Source organism: Equus caballus, chromosome 28 (assembly GCF_041296265.1).
Source record: "Equus caballus isolate H_3958 breed thoroughbred chromosome 28, TB-T2T, whole genome shotgun sequence".
Classification (NCBI taxonomy): domain Eukaryota; kingdom Metazoa; phylum Chordata; class Mammalia; order Perissodactyla; family Equidae; genus Equus; species Equus caballus.
Genome location: NC_091711.1, coordinates 27726319 through 27746539, shown reverse-complemented (window position 1 = coordinate 27746539; position 20221 = coordinate 27726319). Strand labels below are relative to the sequence as shown.

At 37.5% G+C, this 20221-nt stretch overlaps 1 protein-coding gene across 5 annotated transcripts in view; it reads right to left on the bottom strand.

Annotated features, from left to right (window-relative positions):
- The window catches only part of LOC106782711 (uncharacterized), a 130615-nt gene that overhangs the window by 8228 nt on the left and 102166 nt on the right, over nt 1-20221 (bottom strand). For 4 of the 5 annotated variants that reach the window (XR_011433806.1, XR_011433805.1, XM_070254626.1 and 1 more), the window contains 2 exons: nt 8219-8417; nt 47-210 (listed from right to left, as the gene is read on the bottom strand). The gene's annotated coding sequence lies outside the window, so the exon portion shown is untranslated. Of the gene's footprint in view, nt 1-46; nt 211-549; nt 791-8218; nt 8418-20221 lie in introns of all 5 variants that reach the window. The other variant, XM_070254624.1, reaches the window with a different exon arrangement.

The window sequence follows — 20221 nt, the reverse complement described above, 5'->3', positions numbered from 1 at the left end:
TTTTTATGCTGAAGCATGCAGGTGACAGATGAAATGAACTGTTTACCTTGGAAAAGAATAGGCAGGCTTTTCTCTTCCAAATAATCACTCTGGCCTTTCTGAATGTCCTCCAAAAGCGAGTCTGCCTCCTTCGACTTATCCAGCATCTGAGGCTCTGAGATAACCCTCGTCGCACTGGCCTCCTTCCCCGGCCCCTTCATTATTAGCCTCCTGGTGGGTGAGATAGAATACAGTGAATGTAATAACCGCACTTCACACAACAGGCTCGCTCTCTCTTTTAAATTGAAAATCCCCTTATTACAAAACAAGGGGTGTTCTTTTTCTTCTACCTTTAAGTAGGACTGCCACATTCATTGCTTTTTACAAAAACGCAGCTGCTTTTTAAGCTACAGATAAATAGAATCTGCTAGGCGGTAATTCGACTCAGTCTGAATGCATTATTTTCTAAGACACTTTGGCGAGGGGCTTTTTATTATAAACTGGAATGAACAAGGAAAGTCCTTTTCTCTTCTAATTATGAATGTGTTTTGTTCGCTACTCTTAACCTACAACGTCAGATTGATCATCTTCTTCTTACTCTTCTTCCTCTGCTGCTTCTTCTTCTGCAGCCAGTTCAATAAATCAACATTTTTTTTTCTGGAAAATTAGAAGGCTGATGATTAAATCTTCATGAACTCCAATGACAAAAATAAAAATAGCACAAAGGAGAAGCACATGCAAATGCTGTAGCCATAAATAAAGACCATGAAGAGGCCCTCTGATGTCCAAAGTAACGAATCCTGTTTTGACACTGAAAGTTAAGAGAAAGGGGATTTACTTGTTAATTTCATTTTAATTAACTGAATTCTAATAAAATTGTCTTTCCAGGCGTGTTCACACAGTTGATCTTATTATATTTATTTACCTAAAAAGGAAAAAGATATAATAAAACAGTAACCTTTCTATACAGAGTGCCCAATCTCTTGTGTTCATTATGTGTAATAGTCAGTAACTTTATCAGTCACCCCTCACTTCTCAAAGCAAAGCAGTGAAGAATTGAAACAGTAGGGGAAACGCTCTGATAAAGCGTATTCAATTTGAATTTCTGCTGACATTGCTGTAACTCCAAAGATAAACACTGAGAAAAATGGTGAGTTCCTAATAATATCAAAAGACAGTCTAGAAACTCCATTAGCCTAGGTGTTGGTTTAATTTTGATCCCAGGGTTGATATTTCCAACTATAATATTACAATAGACCATGGTGGCTATGCTCTCTGTCGACATGGATATACTGCCCTGCCAAGGGGAGGAAATTCCACAGGGTATCAGTGGGCTTCCAATTAAGGGAAAATAAATACTGCTGCAACCTGACAATAAGTGGAGATTGCCAGTAGATCACAGAAGCACAGGCAGGTGCCCACCACTCAATCTACAGATTTAAAGCTGATGCTGTCACTTCCTTTCCTTCAGCAGTAAGGGAAAGCAAAGTGCTGGAGATGAACTGTGTGGCACAGAGAGTTTCAAACAATTTATTCTCATTTATACTATTTTGAGTTTATTTCCAATAAAGGTGATAGTGGGAATCGAAGGAGCTTTGTGTAAAAACATAAAGGCTTTTGTGGAAGAACTCTGTTCTGGGATCACATGCATATTCAAGAGATCTCAGAGAGACAGAGGGACCTTGAAATCATATTTCTATCTAAAGTCATGCTACTTTTCCTGGGTAGTTCTGTTTGAAATTTTTAAAAGGAGGATATTTATTACAAGTGAGATGCAGACCAAAGTTTCAGAACACCCACTCTAGGAAGAGATATATTTGCGGTGAACGCTGGTGACAGAGCTTTTGAGATGCTACCACTCTGCTTAGATCTGAATCAATTTTCTGTCTTCTGATTTGCCTGGGAACAAATGAGGCCCCGCCAACTTGCTGGCCTTGACATCAGAGACTAAGGGACACTGTGGCAACACAAGAAGGCCAGTTTACCCAGAATAAATAACCAAGCCCCTTCACCGAGAAACAAATTGAAGTATATTAAGCATCACCACCAGAGAGAAATTGAATCTTTATGCATCGATATCTCCATTGAGCCAAGGCCACAATAACAAGCCTGCTTTGGCAATCGAGAATGTTTATTTTTGTAACATTGCCATGTGAGGCAAATAGAAGGAGAAAAAAGATCTTAGTTATCTATTTGAAGGAATTTAATTTCCTAGCTATCCTGATTTAGAAACATTATATTTATAGAAATAGGTTTTACTGGGTTACCCACAAAAATACCTTTGACATCTGCCATCCTCAATCCATTCTTTCACCCTGGAACCCATTAACAGAGACAAACTGGACAGGTGTGACTGGGAGTTCTGAGGACGGCGTATAATCACCACCCTTGGCTGCCTGTATTATTATTTGAAGGTAATAAAAATTACCTTCTGTGATGATAATATAAGCCACTAGCCAGAACTCTTGGCCCTTATTAAACTTTCAAAATAATTAAATAAGTGGCTCTAGGGAAAGCAGCTCTCTGATGATGGAGAGAAGATTGCCTGTCCTGTTGAAGAAGACAGTGGGATTTGTACTTGTCTTATCAAGTGCCTAAGAAGATTGTCAGGTTGCATGAGTTATCTATGATACCCCTGGTAAATACTAGTTATCCAAGAAGGAGCAACTGTTAGTATTGGTAGCATGGCTAATTGGCCTTCTCATTCCTCTTGTGCCTCTCTACCTGGAAGGTCCTGATTAGTTCCCCAACCATCCCTCAATCTCTAAGAACATCCAGCAAGACAAAATAAACCATTGCAAACGCACTGCCTCATTCCTTTCTTCCACCAGATTCAAATCACTTTATACTTGCAATGGAAGGGCTGAACATTGATTTTGTTTTATCTCTAGGTCTCGAAGGGTAGAAAAGATGCCGTATCTTAGAAATGGGAAAGAGGAGGCACTAAGTGTGTAATAAGCAGAGCCAGCTGGCTAAGCCACTCCCTGGTCTGAAAGGGTGCACAGGTGTAGTCAAGTTTCCAATTTACTGAGAGATGACATCCCCAAGGAGAAACTACAATCCATTTGGTTTTGGAGTTGTTGCCTTCCAATCCCAACTCAAGTTAGCGTGTACACCTCACACATGGTTGCACACGTGTACGCAGACATACACCAATTTGCCTTAACAGCCTGTCTGGTGAACCGCAGCTGTGTTCAAGGAATATTCCAGGAAAGTTTTCACTCTTCCCCAGCTAGTGATAAAGACACTGTGCTGCATTGCAAATATTGAGTAAATTTGATTGTGCAAAACTGCCAAAATGCCTCTTCTCTACTAAAAAGAAATACCAGCTAATTATACCCAGGTTGTAAGGGACAACATCAGGACTGTGACTCTACCGTCAAGATGAACTAAATTTCAAATGACAAAATAACAACTTCAAAAAATTCATATTCTTGCACATACTTCGTACGTTTCCTTTTAACATTCATCAACACCATTATTTTTGTTTTTTAAAATGGGAACGATAAGCTATACTATGAAGATGAACTTTGGCATAAGTATACTCAGTTTCTTTTAAGGAAAAAAATCCATTGCTGTGAATAAAAAAATGTCTACTCTTCATCCTCTTCCCTCTAAATCTATTTTTTGAATAGGGTTGTTTGAACTGATCTCATTTTTATAAAGCCAAGTATCTTATGATGATCAAACTTGACAATTATTTTACCAGCAAACACAGACTCTTAGAAGGACAACTTCAAAAAGATTTCCTCCTCCTGGTGGCTGTTTGCCCATGAACAGAGAGGTTCCAGAAAGAGCCTCCAAGCTTCACTGACCACAGGAACTTCCAGCCAAGATTCTAATCACCGCTGCAGAAGGCAGTACAAAGGCGATGGATGGGAGCAACAAAACAGAGTCTGTGTTGAATTTGGTGTGTCCTACAAATGAGAAAACATTGATATCTCCCCCTGAATCACATTCAGCATGGAGATGCTCTAAATTTGAAAAGTAAGACAAGCTTTTAACTCCTTGTCAAGGCTTCCTGACATGCAACACTTTTGTGAGGTCAAGAATTGTATCCCCAGCTTCTGTTTTCTGTTCTCCTTCAGGGAACATGGTGCCGAATGGGGTCGCCCAGCTGCCTTTTAGCTCGTCACACTTGGTTGACTCCCGTCTTTACCCAGAGAGTGTGTCCATTGCACTTGGACTCACGGAAAAAAAAACCAAAATCAATTTAACACAAAAGAAATTCACATATTTTTGCCTCTTTAATATTCCAGAGACCGCTCATGGTATAGTTAATTTGAAAAAGTTTTATATAATGAAGATTACTGAGGCATAAATCACATAAGTAAAAACTGAGATGTAAGACGGAAATGAAATCTACAAGCTAATTAAATTCAACAAGGGCTTCTCAAAAGACAACAGGCCCACTAACCTTCCCATGCTAGTATTTTGTTTTTGAAGGGGCAATAGAGCAGAGTTGTCATGGTCATAGATTCCACAGTGTGATCCTTTAGCAAAACCTAAGAAGGGGAAAAAAGATTAGATGCATGGATTTCTGTGCTGAATGGATGCCAGAACCAAGATGCAAAGAATAGATAAGTAAGAGATTCGGAGGAACTAAATTTGAAGCCAGCCAGTAAAACGGATTGAACCTTATTACCTCTAGTCACTGAGAAATTCCCGAGACAGTTGGATGCAATTTGAAAAGGTCAGAAAAATATTTCCTGCACAGCATTACTGCTTCATGGTTTAAGGGTGTACATTTGTGAGATGCCAGCTCTAATCATTTTTATTGACTTTGCTTTCCAGAGACAGACAGACAGTCTGGGAGGCAAGACCAATAGATAAGAGAAAGGCAGTCTTATAAATGAAAATCTCTCTTATTTTGTCCTCTCACTTGCGACTGTGAACAATCCTAAACCTCGCCCACTTGAGGAGAAATTGCACCAGCTTCACTGCAAAATGACAAAATGGAAATGAAAATGAGGAAAACATCGCTATAATTCTAGGAAGGCTATTTTCTTTTAATTGTACTTTATTTAGCCTCTACTGTATGCCAAGCATTGTGAAAGGTAAACAATGCTGCACTTAATCCATGTGTGAATATTTAAAATGAAACATCAGAAAACACACCAGGGCATGGATGTTAATTGTCAGCATTTCCTTTGAGGGATGGCTTCATGAAAGAGGGAAATCCACAAAATAGGTGAAAATTAAATAAAATATAAAAATATATACTCAAGATATTATTTTAATGAAGGCTCCATTGTGATTAGAGCGATTCCAAATATGAAGAAAAAAGATTTCTCTTTTTACTTTAAACAAGACTTGTATGCAATAAGAACCTTTGTTAGCAAATACATTTGCAGCTCTTCTTTTTGGCATGCAATTAGAAGTCAAAGCTGACTTTTTAATACCGGATGGCATGATCCTTTCTAACCCCACAAAGGTTTAATTAACATCTGACTTTTCTGTCTGTGAGGAGCCATGTGTTTTGGAGGCAAAAACAAGCCTATTTACTCTTCTCTTGTTTAGCAGCAAGAATGAAACTTTTTAATGGCCTGGAGACCTGATAGTATGCTTTCCTGTGATGTTCTGGGTCCAGGAAGATGGCTGGCAGCTCACTAGGGCTTTTCAGCCAGCAAGACGGCTTTTCCTATAGAAAGCCTTCATTCTGATCAATTCCACACATCGTGAGATTCAGGATTTTCACATTGCACCCTGTAATCAACAAGGCCACCACTACTGGTAACACAAGAAGCCGATCCCAAAATGGTTTTTCATAATATCACATATCCAAAAGTCAAATGAAAAAGCCAGCTCATTAACTAGACATCTCAGTTCTTGGCAGTGAGGGTAAAAATATCTAGCTTGTAAGTGACACTTTTTCTATCTTCTCTAAATATTTGGCATTAATTAGATACAAGCAAAGAAATTTGGTGGATTTTAAAAAATTTTCACCTTGTGCAGCATCTTAGATTTCACAGAAAATAAGTATTTACTGAAACTTTGTGATAGTACAGAGGCCTCCAGGGGATCCCATTTAAAACTTAAGCTTTTCCACATCTTCATGTGACGGGACCTGTGGCACTAGCAGAGAAAAGCATCTAACGTGTGCATCTTTTAGTTTTCCACCACCTAAGTTCTTCAGAAGGAAAAATTTTGAACCTTTCACATAATCGTTAATAGCATTAATAATGATGATGATAATAATCTTAAAAGTATTATTACTGGTAAAAATAATAATGATAACAGAAGTAGTGACCATTAGTTGACCATTTACTATGTTTTGGTACCATGAAAATATATTATCTGATTTAATCTTCACAAGCCAACTTAAATAAAGTAAATGTGGTATTCTCTCCCTCCTTTATTACTCACAAGGAGAATGAGGCTCAGGGAAGCCAAAAAACTTGCCTACATTGGAAAACAAGGAGGTATTGGTGTGGGACTCAAATCTAGGCTTAGCTGATCCTAGTCCCTATTGTTTCAGAGCCATGTGCTCTGAACCTCACTCCATGAGCGTTACAGGACCCAGGAGCGCTGTCGTTCTCAAATCACACAGCATTTCTGGACTCGTGTGAGTGAACCAAATTTCACTGCTCACATAGATCAAGTCACACCACCAAAAATTTGCTGAAAATCCATACACGGCAGCCACCTTCTAGATCTACAGACTACGAGTTGTTGACAGATATCTTTCCTGTCAGGAAAGAAGTTCAGGAAGGAAGACACTCACAGCAGCCTCCTTCATTGGATTGTACGGTTCACCTCCGCCTCATGCATTTTGAAGCCTAAATGGACGCAAATTGCTTTTCTATTGGGATTATCTTTGAATTATGTTCACAGAAGAGCAAGAGGAGAAACTTTCTTCTGAAGTGGGGCTGCATTAGGGTCAAATGTGTTAGTTCAGTGAATCCTTCTTCAAACCCAACTTTAAAAGAGAAAATGTGTAGCTATTTTATTATTGTCAGAGGCAAATTCGTAGAATGAAAAGAAATCAGTGATGGGCCACAAAGGTTCAGCACATAAACTACTGCAGGTCGTTTATTTCAACTGAATATACCAAATATGGCCAGGTTTCAACAAAATGTTATTTTACCTTTAATTGACTATCATTTGTTCTAGCCAGTTTACCAACTGTATCCCCAGCAATGATCCTTCCCATCTGTCAGGAGGGGGTGACTGTAAGTATGGAAATGCTGGTTGGCAGTCCCAGCACACGTGGTCCAGGTATCTGTCTTCACCCGTCTTTTGTAGACGCACTCTGAGCCCCTTCTGTCTGCAGGAGAGCCTGCTTTACTCATTAGGCCCCTTTCAGAGGAGACCTTTCTTCCAACCCTGAACGAGAACTCTCTTACTAACAAAGGTATCTTAGAGCTCAAGAGACATTAAAATGAGCCCAAAGGAGAAACAGCAGAGTCTGGGCTGCACTTCTTGCAGAATGAGGTCACTGTTGAGGTCTAAAAGGAAAGCATTTAAAAAACTGAGATGGAGTTAGGTGCAGCTATTCAAAAGTGGAGAGAGGAGGAACACGTAAAGATGAGGCCTGTACACAAAAAGAATTTAAGTCTGGTGTGTGAATCCTCGGTGCTCTGAGTCCATGATTTTCTTAAGCACAGAGCAAGGCGGAGAACAATACAAAGGGGTGTGAAAGGGGGGCCCTTTCTCTGCCCCTCTAAAGTGTTTGGGAACAAAAGGAGTTCAATTCCTAACCAAAGGAGAGACATAAAATACCCTCCAAAATGACCTCGGTTTGAATATCTCATGTGGAGGAATCAGTTTTTAAGCCTTGCTTATCTTCAAAAGAAGGTGCCTGAAAAAATATTTTTAAGACAGGGTAATTGGCTAACTTCTATGTTCTTAAAAAAATTGCAACCTACACTCAAAACAAATTTCATTAAAAAAAATCTCTATAATAAAGAAGCTGGAAGAAATGAAGCTAGCTTATTATATGAAATTCCTCTTTTACCTGGTCCTTCTGTAAGCAGAAACTCAGAGTTAGGCATTAACATCATCTGAATTAACTTTCTAGAAATGACTCTAAGGAACAATGACATACAATTAAAATGGTATTTATAGCAACAGAAGCAGTTAACACACCTCAGATGCTGTGGAGAATGAAAACAGCCTTTTCTTTCTCCTCTCTGGATCAAACATAGTAATTTAGTGATTTCTAAAAACCTATTATTAGATTTTTATTTTAATTATTCTTCCAACATTTTAATGTCACAATGTTAAATGCTTTGTATACCTGGCCAAGAGGATTTTGGTAGCATGAGGACTCAAATGTTATCCCAGACCATTTTCTTTGAATTATAGGACTCTCCAGAGCATACTCTTTCCTACACTGGGAGATAGCATGGCTTAAATTTTTCTGAATAATTTTCAAAATCAAATTTGAAAGTTTTCATGAGACATGATCCTCCCTGGTGGGTGATATGAAGCATGACCTAGGGGGAAAACATGAAAATAATTAGCATAAAACATATTAGCATATAGATGCCTTTGAAATAATAAACAGCGGAAACCCAAAATGCTTATCCCCAAAAGAAAGTTAGGAGAAAATATGAAATTAACGTAGACTTCTCGCATGACAACCCCAGCCTGAAAGCCAAACAGAATATTCTCACTTGGTGAAGGGTGTTATGACCAGGGAGATGGCGAAAAAAACCCAAACCAACTCTCTTTGCTCTGTTTTGCTCATTATCACTACATCAATATTCTCTACTTACCCTTTTCCCCATGTGACCCCTGTTCTCTTCTAAACAGAAAAAAATTAGCAGGAAAATTAGTATCTTCCTTTTGCTTCCTCTAAGAGCCACCAACAAGTAGACAGATCTAATATTCTCTTTTTCTTAATTTTTTTTCTGATCTTAGCTACCTTTCTATCTTTCCTTAGAAGGCATAAGAAATGCCAGTCAAGAGGACCAAGGAGCCTCAGTTGAAAAGTGGGACATGGCTTAGTGTTTGTTAACAATGGGCCATGAACATCATTGATTCTTTCTATTTTTTAAATTGGTACAGCCTCTCAAGGTAGGAAGACAGCACATTGTGTTGTGATAGGAAGAGTATGGTCTTAAGAGCCAAGTCTCATTTCAAAATCTGATGTGGGTAACCTTGGAAAAGTTCACTAAACATAATTAGTTTCAGTTTTCCCTTCTACAAAATAGTGACAGTGTTGTCTACTTTGCTGGGTTGTTGTGACAATTAGAGGTTATATATCTAAACTACGTGAAATATGGTAGGTCTCAATAAAGGTAACCCAATTCACCTTGCTCAATGCCTTTAGTGAAAACTCCATAATGTTTGGATTCTGGGAGTTGGTAAACCCACTTTCCCATCCCCACTTTCCATGTATGTGGATGAATGTATGGCCCAAAGACATTTGTTAAGAAGAGATGCCACAAAATATGATGTTCTGTTCTGGATTTATGGTGGCATGGGATTACGAAGGTGGTAGTAAAAATTGCACTCGAAATAATAAAATTGAGAATAAAGATCTTACAGAAATATTTCATTTCATGAAACCAAGAGCAAGGTCTTCAATTTAACTTGGCTGCAACTGACAGAAACTCACGAATATTTGATGTCATTCAAAGGAAGTTAGGATTTGCCAGCCACACCTTAAATTATCTGATAAGAGTGAATTCCCTGAACAAGTCCCATGTTGGACTGTCAAAACACAGTCAATGTCCCCCTATCTGGACACCATGTACATTAGTTCAGTCCTTTTAATATTTCATTATTTTTAATGGCTATCAATACACCATTTAGAACACTAAGAAAGGGTCTTTTGCCAATAATAGCATTTGATTTTCTCAATTTGTTTTCAACTTCGAACTTTTGATTGATGCTAATTACTTAATAAACATTGTGTATCTTGGTCTCTTGGCACATAAAATGGGAAAGGAAACATTCATTATAAAATACTGAATTCTGTAGAGATTTGAAACTCCAACTTGGTTGATGTCACTTCATTCTCTTTCTGTGGAGCTTAACTGTATTCATTATTGTCAAATACCTACTTATATGTCAACAGTTACATTTCCAGCAAAAAATACCCAACAATTTCTTGAATGCTTATATTGCCTCACCAATACATAGCACACTGCTGACACATGGTAACAAGACTGGGACAGGTGGAAAAACTAAGGAAAAAAAACCCCTCATATGTACGCTTTCTTGACAAATAGTTGAGTTTGTGATAAGCACATTGCTGAGAAAGTTCTGGCTGCTTTGCATGAACATGGATGTCCTCTGTTTCCTTTTCCTGTTTAAACTTACCTCATTGACCATACATCTTGAAACAGACATCATTTGCAGGACATTCCTGCTGAATGCCCTTTAATCTTCATTTTTTTAATCCACTCAGACCTAATAGAGGCCTACTTTATTGTCCTTTAGGGTCAGTTTAAAAAAGAAAATGTTTAGAAAGACACACCCCAGTAAATAAACCAAAAGCTAGTATTTCTTGGGCTTTTGGGATTTGAAAATAGGTTGATTGCCTGCATACCTTCTGAGAACGGCTCCTCTGGCTCTGGAGGGAAAGGACCTGTTTCACAAATCAAATAAATACATATGTGTACAAGAGGCAGTCTCAACACTCTACCAGTCATACAGTAAGGTAAAACATGTTCTCTCTGCAATCCAGAAAGGATTTGAGGCTCTACCAATTTGTTCCCATAAGGGTATATCGACTTCTCACAGGGCCTCGTTTTAATGCTAACGATGTGAAGATGTGGTTGTTCTATCATTGTCTTCAGAGTTTTAAAACCATTCGAGGTGAGTTGCTGGGAACCGGCAGGTGTGTCTGCCTGCAAATTCTCAAATCTCTTTTCTGTTTTCTTGATGCTCCCAAATCATTCTTCCCAAAGTTTCTACTCTCAGAACTTAGACTCTGTTATTACAGCTTGGCAAAATGAAAATAAACCTTTCAAGTCAACTTTCATTGGTTATTTTTTAAATTCAGCTGGTAGACTTTTCTTCATTTGTTTTATATATGGTCAAAATATTTTTTTTATTCCCACCACCATGAAACAAAGTCACAAGAATTTGCTTTGATACTAACATTACTTTGATTAAAAACATAGATGTGAAAGATTAATTCTCCCCCTCAAAAAAAAATTTATGTTTTTCAAATATTCTCAATGATCCGGAGAACAAGTCAACAAATATAGCAATGTCATATACCTCAATTATAAGCCCTGCAAGGATAAAAATGACATCCTAATTTGAGATATAAGATGGAAAATTAACAATGGTTAGTTGATGATAATAACGATTGAGGCACATCTCTTTCAGTTCTACTTAAATTATCCTTTTTCATTTCCCTACATGCCTGCAATGACTAAGCACTCAGTATTTCACCCACAGATAAGTCCTTCCTGCTATCTGGAATGTTTTGTCACCTGGTAAACTCTCATCTAAACAGGAAACTGGTGTATTCTCATTTCTTATCCCACCCAGTGACACAAGCAGTTTGTAAAAACCATGCCTTATCCATCTCTTCTTCAGTTCTCAAGCTGTTACACGTATTTATGTGGAGTCATAGTAACGTTGCAGCATTAGAAACATTAATGAGTAGAATTTGTTCATCTCTAGGATTATTTTCCTCATCAAATTCCATGACCTGAGCAACCAAGGTGTCCTTCAGTAGGTAAATGAATAAATAAACTGTGGTACATCCAGACAATGGGATATTGTTCAGTGCCAAAAAGAAATGAGCTATAAAGCCATGAAAAGTCATGGAGGAACCTCAAATGCATGTGACTAAGTGAAAAAAGCCAATCTGAAAAAGTTACACACAGTTTGATTCCAACTATATGACATCCTGGAAAAGGGAAAACTATGGACACAGAAAAAAGATCAGTGGTTGTCAGGGGTGAGGTGCAAGGGAGAGATGAATAGGCAGAGCACAGAGGTATTTTAGGATAGTAAAAATATTCTGTATGATATTATAATGACAGATGTATGTCATTATACATTTGACCAAACCCATAGAATGTACAACACCAAGAGTGAACCCTAAGATAAACTATGGACTCTGGGTGACTATGATGTGTCAATGCAGGTTCATCCTTAGTAAAAAAATGTATCATTCTGGTGAGTGATGTTGATAATGAGAAAGGCTATGCACATGTGAGGGCAAGGGTATATGGGAAATCTCTGTACCTTCCTCTCAATTTTGTTGTAAACCTAAAATTACTCTTAAAAAAAAAATTCCACGGTTTTGCCATATTATAATGAAAAATCAACTATTCCTAGCTCTATACCCTGATTACTTGCCTGCCTTTCTGCCTGCTAGAAGAGCTTGGGGACATCTGGAAGGCAATCTCTGAGAATCTTTCCAAAATCACCAACTGGAAGTAGTAGGGGAAGAGATACAGGGGAGAATGTCTACACTCCTTAAGGTCAGATTCAATAAGTGATTAGTTCAAGAAAAGTCTTCCAAAATTTGTTCTCTGAAGGTGGGACATATCTGCGAGTGTTATTAAAAATTCCATGCAGTACTAATAATTGCACAAATCTCTCATTTATCATTGTGATGATAAATCTGAGGATCTGACTCTGAATCTTAGATCTGTCCCATACTACTAGCATGACTTGTGTCCTCTATATGGATAATGTCAACTATGTAGGGTTGCAGAAAGAAGAAAACATATGGGGAAGTGCCTTATAAATGTAAAGTACTCTGTAAATATTGTTATTGTTTTCTGGAGATACAGTTGTAGCGATGATCATGATGATGATGATTAGATAAGAACTAGTTGATTTCATTATATGTGAAAGGGAAGGTATGAGGAAGTGGACTAGACAGAATATAATGATAAAGTCCAAGAGTGTAATTTAATATAAACATATGATTTTATTTATCTGATCCTGAATGGGAAAAATCATGGACGCATCCAAAAGGTCTCAAACAAAATGGGTTTATCCAACTTCCTTCCAATGTATTTGAATATGTTTACAGATAATAGATGCTGTTTATTGGGGTTTGTTACCATGTACTTAGTATGGCTTAGCATTTTGCATGAATTATCTCATTCAATTAGTAAGGGCAGGAATTGATATCCTACCATATTAGGTAATATCAAGATTGCATAACATATAAATGCTTATATAAAAGGAATCAATAAGATTATATAAGCCCAAAATAAAGCTATTTCATTTTTGAATGGGGTTTCATGGAACTGATAAATTCAGGAGATGAAAGGATGCCAGAAAATTGATTTGGGCATCTGGACAGATCGAAGGAAGCATCAGGGAAATAAATTGGTAAAATAATACTGTTGTGTGGATGGACAATAGGAAAGATTTCAGGGAAATGTACAGGTAATGAACATAATTCCCAACTCTAGGGAAGATATGGTCCCTCCAGCTATGGAACACCGTTCTCCTAGTATACAGACACATCCCTGAAAACCATGCCATTCTTCTGAAGATTTGTTAGCCATTACATTCTACATACTGTCCATTCCCTGATTACCTATGTGTTTGGAGGTGCTTTTGACCTATTAGTAGGGAATTTACAATGCTATTTTGGCTTCTTCCCACACTTACCTGGGACAAACTCTACACCGCTATGGGCAGACTGTGCTGAGGTATAGAAACTGATCTTTAATGTCAGCCTAACCAATCCAATAGGGCAAACACATCTGTTGCTAAAAGTTCTATAATATGTTTTGATTTCAAATCAAAATTGGAATATTCTATCACCATTTGTGTCAGTAAGAGTGAAACTTGAGTAACCATGAGGAAGCCAAGGTAGAATCTCCAATACCAGTTTTTCCATTTAGCTTGAGAACGTGCTCTGGGCTTGATAACACAATATTTTAACTAGCACAGAAACCCGAAGTACTTATTTACGGCATTTATCATTAGTCTTGTCTTCTTTTCCCTTTTCCAGAGAAGAGGAGGTAGGTAGGCAAATCAATGAAGAGAGCAATACAAAATAAGGAAAGGGACTGTCTCTTCGATTCCTACTTGTTGGAGTAAAATGGGAGTTATTCTCCTTGCACCACTGGGTTGAGCTTATAGCACATTTTATAATAGCACAGAATAGGTCACAGTGATGTGATGATTTTTGTTAATTGAAAGCGTGGCTAAATTCCTGAGATGACTTATTTTCAAACCTTGGAAGCCACGTCTTAATAACACATGAGGTGTAGAAGAGCAGGCCGGTGGATTTGAATCTTGACTCTGTCATGTTAAAGTATTTGTGCTTCAGAGTCCCCATCTATACAACAGGGAGAATAACAGCCCCACACCAAAGGTTTCTGTGAGTGCTGAGAACAGCACCTGGCATAGTAAACTTTATAGCATGTTAGGCATGATCATCACCATCACCATCACCATTATTCACAATTATATGTTTACCACTCAAAAGACGAAAGAAAACCTCCATGTTATGCTGGCGTTAGCACCAGGGGGAATTAAATACCATTTCATTATCTCAGTGATAGCCAATTTGTTCATTATCATATATAGCGTGCTTACTATGTGCCAAGCACTACAGTATTAAGCAAGGCAGGAAAATTTCCTGTCCTTATAGAGTTTATATTCTAGGGGGATGATAGAAGATAAATGAGTTTATAATAAAATATCTGTGATAACGAGTACTATGGGGAAAACTAAAGGAAGGTAGAGAAACACATTCAGCTTTATCCTGTCCCCACATTCAGCTGTTGACAAAATGCTACAGGCCATGCTTTTCCTGTGAAAGGAATTCTCAAGCTGACATTCTAGGTAACTGCTTAGAAATCCCAACCATTTGGATGCAACTAAAATAATCCAGCATATGAACGCATCCAGATAGACATATGTACACTGGTTTTCTAAAATGTAATGTGTATGTAGTTTCCCGAATGGCTGGTTGTCACATCCATCTGGTCTTATTTCCATAGCACTTGAATGCACCACGAGGATATAAACCCTAAAAGCTAGAAAACAGAATTTAAATACCCAAACACATACGAGGTGTGTTTTCAAAAGCAGCAGACAAGCGAGCACTGTGGTAGCTTCATTAACTTCTCAGCCACAGTTGAGAGTAGCTGAGACTAAGAATAAAGGCCACAGAACATAAAAGACATTCCACTGGCAGACCTCATTAAGTGGGCTTAAGACAAGCTTGACAAGCTAATGACAAAAATCTAATTTAGGATTTCTGGACATAAGAACCCTGAACAAGTTCAAATACACCAAAACTCTACCATGCATGCTATCTGAAAAGGCAACAACCCAGTGTTAATTGGGTCCATGTAGTTCATGATTCAAAGCCCAGGGATAGATGTTGCTCTATTCAACCACACTGAGTAGGAAACCACGTCCTATGTGTTTTTGGGTTTGGGCTCTGGTCCTATTTAATTTGCACAGATGTTGTAGGTTCCTAAATTAACAGTGGTCTCCAGGGAGATGATCATCAGGCTGCACATACTGAACACAGGCATGGCTGGAATCTAGACACCATATTGTTCAGAAAGGATTTTTGTAACTGTTTTCCATTTCTCTAAAAGACCTTTCCTATTTCTAAATTTTGTCAGTACCTATGAGTCTGGATCACATTAGACTGTACTGGCTTATGTGCCATGTTAGAATTCTCTCATTTCTCTAGGTATGCGTATTTCCATTCCAACTACTTTTACATTGTTTGAATGGAGGAGCATTCACTTTCATGAAATAATACCACTTGTGTGAGCCCTGCACAGTGAGAAGTGCCTTATAAATATTCTTAATCCCCATATCAATCTTATTAGGATCAAGCCAATTTTACAGATAAGCAAGCTGAAGATTCAAATAATTTGCTCCATCTCTAATTAGTGGAGAACCAATAATCTATCCCAGGCCATCTGATTTCAAAGACCACATTCATATTCCACTTGCCAGTGCAGGGAGGAATAAATGCCTGTTGAATAAATGCGTGAATGAATTAATATCCTTTAGAATTAAAGGAGGAAGAATTTGCCACTTAAACTATATCACTGTTGTAGTAGAAGGTAAACAATAATAGAAAAGATATTTAAAATCCTCAAAGGCATTTTGTCTTGTACTTTTTATATCCGCACAGTGCCTTTTGCAATACTTCACAAGTACAAGGTACTTGTAAGATATTTGTTGAATCAGTGAAATATTTTAGCCCAACATAACAAACTATGAAATGGCTTCCCTGGGTCATTTTCCTTCTCCTGTGACTAGCTCCTCATATACAGGAAGAATAGATTTTTCTCAAATCTGGCTCCAGGTGTTGACTTCTTAAGCAATCCCTAGACATGCGCCCATGTTTAGAACTCTGGACCTTTGTCCAGGCGTGAGGGAGAACTAAGTTGCTGGCCCAGCTTTTCCAGTGGTCCACCTCATTTCCACATAAGCCCTAGTAATTATGGTGGGAAAGATCATGTCTAACTATATGAACAATACAATGAGTGAGAATATCTTAATAAATATTTGGAAGAGAAACAAATTCCACTCTACTTGTCAAAACCTAGATAATGTCCTGGATTTCATAATATACTAATTCCTGGGCCCTATTCTTAAATGTAGCAGTATCCACTTAAGACATCACTCTATTTGCCAATATTGCACGGAGAAACAGCATTACTAGCTATTTTTTTTCCAAACAGTCTGGAAAACACTCTGAGTGTATTCTCCTACCTTCATTTCTTCCCTGTCCCTCACTGTAGTAAGAGATATTAGGTAAGTCAATTAACATCTGTGCATATCTCATTTATAACTCATTATAAGTTGCCCTATTTGTTACTGTGAAGATTACATATGATAATGTGAACAGAATTATTTTTGAGCTATGAAGTGTTAGATAGCTGTAAGAAATTATTAGAAAAATAGGAAGCCAGAAGTTCATGTACCACATACCTTGAGAAGCCAGCTGTTTAATTTCATTCCTGTGTAAATGAGATGTGTATGTGTGTAGACACACATGCGCACATAGACACCTGGGATAAAATGGACTTATATATCTACTGGTGGGAAATTTGAATCACTTTACTGCATAAAACTTCAAGAGTCAATGAATGCCACATTAAAAAAAAAATCTCTAATTGCCTCTATTGGTTTTTGATGAAGAGCTAGTGTATTTTATACAGTAATTATACTTATTATTTATTAAGTGTCAGCTTGATGCTCATTTATTGAGTGTGAACTTGACCACATTTGGTTGAGGTGTTTGTATGCACTATGTGGTTTATTCATCAAAACACTACTATAAATAGGTATTATTATCTCTCTGTTGTAGATAGGTAAACTAAGGCCCCAAAGAATTAAGAAAATGCCCCAACATCACACTACTGGCATATGACAGAGACAAAATCTACATTTAGGTCTGCCTGTCTACAAAGTTTTGCTTACCAATTCAAATTGCATTCATTTGAAATTTGCATTAACTCAAGTGTAGCAGACATTATACTTTTCAGAGAGCGAGTTCAAATGAATTCTATCCTTTGTGAAATGTTAGATTTCCTTTGACAAGACCATAAACTGATCAACAATAGGCAACTTTTTCAACATAACCAGCTTTAAAAATTTTTAACTGTCTTCTGAGGATTTATAGCTCCTGGGTCAGATCATATACAGTATCTTGTAATATAGCTTACCGAGAGTTATAAATGGGGTTAACGGCCATGACTTTTACTCATTGGTCACCAGTTCACTCAAGGGCACCCTGAGTGCTCCTACTGTGTGCATACCATACTTAAGTGATAAAGCTGTGTGCAGGCAGAGGGGAAGGTTTATACAGAAGTAAAGGCTATCCCTCAGGGAGCCTACCATCTGTCCTTTCGAAAAGAATCCAGCATAAGCGAAGCGGTCAAAGAGTCAAATTAATCTTAGAATACATTAGAGTACTTAGAAGTAATAAAACTAAATCAAAATTTCTTCAAAGGATTAAGTCCCTCAGCCTTTAACTCAGTCTGACTTGCTTCCCCCACATGCCAATTAGAGTTCAAAGAAAAGATTCATACACTTCATTTACAGATCCATTGAACCTTGGGCACAAGTGATAAATCCTTAATAAGTCAGAAAGATAGCTATAGTTATTCTTAAAATTAACTAATTTGCACACTGAGGTTGAGTGATTTGCCTAAAGACAATTTTTGGAATGTCTGATAAAACTCCATAACTCCATTTCACATTTCACATCACTGACCTCTTTTCCCGTTTTATGGTTACTGTGTAGAAATGCTCACATACGTCAACAATATTATAGAAGAGATTCTGACACAAAGCAAGTTCACATCTACACATGGAGTCAAAGAAAAACATTCACTGAAATATTCACTGGAATCCCGCGAAGAGCAAAGAGTGCCCCCAACATGGCATTGAATGGAATAGACAGCGGAACTTTACAGGGAGTTTTCTTCTTTTAGCTATGCTCTGAAAGCAAACTTACATTTCTTTAGCAATTACTTTAGGGAACCCAGCAGCACAGAAAGTAAACACACCCAACAGTCAAACCGGTTGGCTGACTCTAGGGTCTCAATTCAACCTTCGCTTATGTGATTTCATGAATGTACACACACACACACACACACATACACTTTGGTTCTATAACAATGAACTCTAATCTTAGACTGTCAGACTGTCCACAGAACATTCAGCAAACTACCTTTAGCCACAGGGAAATGAAACCTTCCAAGTTTTCATGAATAAAGAAATTCCAAGAATAAAGGAATTTTACACTAAGCATCTTTGAAAGGACTGGTGCTAAAATAACAATCAAAGGCAAGACAATTCTGAAGGCGACTTTTCAAAGCAATAATAATCATCACTATAATACACATGAATTTTATTTTTAAAATACTAGGATTAGCTTCATTGACTAGACAGCAAATAGCAATAACATGCTACAATTGGTATTGATACAGAAAATGGAGCACAAATGGTCCAAGCAGTACTTAATGTCTCTTTTTTCCACTTCGATTTAAGTTTTTTCAAGTACTTCACGTTTTCCTGGGCCAGTTAACAGTACTTTAACATTTTTGCAGCTAAGATGTAACTAGAGCACAGCCATTTTCACAAATTCCTTATTTTTAGTATTGGATTCCATTGTAATTTTGCTGGATCTAAAGAGAACCCAAATTATACAAAACTTTGGGGATAGAAATTAGCATAATTGAAATAATTCAATTTTTGGTAATTATAATTCTCACTTAAACCTAAATTAAATATGCCAAACTATAATTACGTTCAAATTTGCATCATGAAAATTATCCCCATTTTGCTCATGGCATCTTAAAATATCTAATAAGGGATCTCAAACTCTTAAGTTTGAGTCAAGAGGCCTTATTTTCACAGCCTTTGGGAAGAAGAGATTTATTATGCATTAAGCACAGTTATACAGCCTCTTGGGAGAGGGAGGATGGGTCCATTATTTCTTCACTATATGATGTGCAGGATTTGTACTATAATCTTTGGGTACTTCTAAGTTACATTGCCATTAATGAGGGCTGAGTGCCACAGCAGACAGTAAAAGATTAATGCTGTCTTTGGAGAGAAACCTTAAGCAAAGCAGGTCATGCTTTAGGAGAGAGGTAATGGGAACCAAAGACACAGAAAAGGCTTTAACGCTTCAAAACTAGGCACTGAAAACAAGCACTGCTTTGTTATCTATTTTTAAAAGATTAGAAATGCAAGACAATCTGAAGGCAACGAGAACTCACCTTTCAGCCCTGTGAATTGCTCATTGATTCTTAAGAATCCTATGGTCAAACTTCTATTATTATTATTTTATTATTATTATTTATTTGGGATGCAAAAAGTAAACACCCGTAAAATACAGCTCAGTGTAAGCTGTCTGTTTAACTAAACTTTCTGCTATTTGGTTTCATTAAATTAACCAGCTGATGTGATTAAACTTGCCAGGTGGTTTATTTATCTTCATCTTTGGGAGAGTGGGCGGATATAATCTGGAAAGATGTTGGTCAAGAAATAGATGAGTCTGGATGTGCAGGGCTGGCATGTTGTCAAAGCACATGATGAGTTTCTTATAAAAAAACATATGAAATATATCTCCAGTTGAGTAAAATATTCACATTAATACTGGAATAAGGCAGAAGAACCCTAGCTGACATCCCATCTGTTCTTACGAATTAAATTTAGAAATCATATGTAATATAGACATTTCTGTCTGAATATCATAAAACCCTGACACATCTAGGCTTTCATTAGAAAGCTCCACGATGTGACTTGAATAACAATCTGTCTTAGCTAATTAGTATTTTCAGTTTAGCATATTCACTTCCAGACA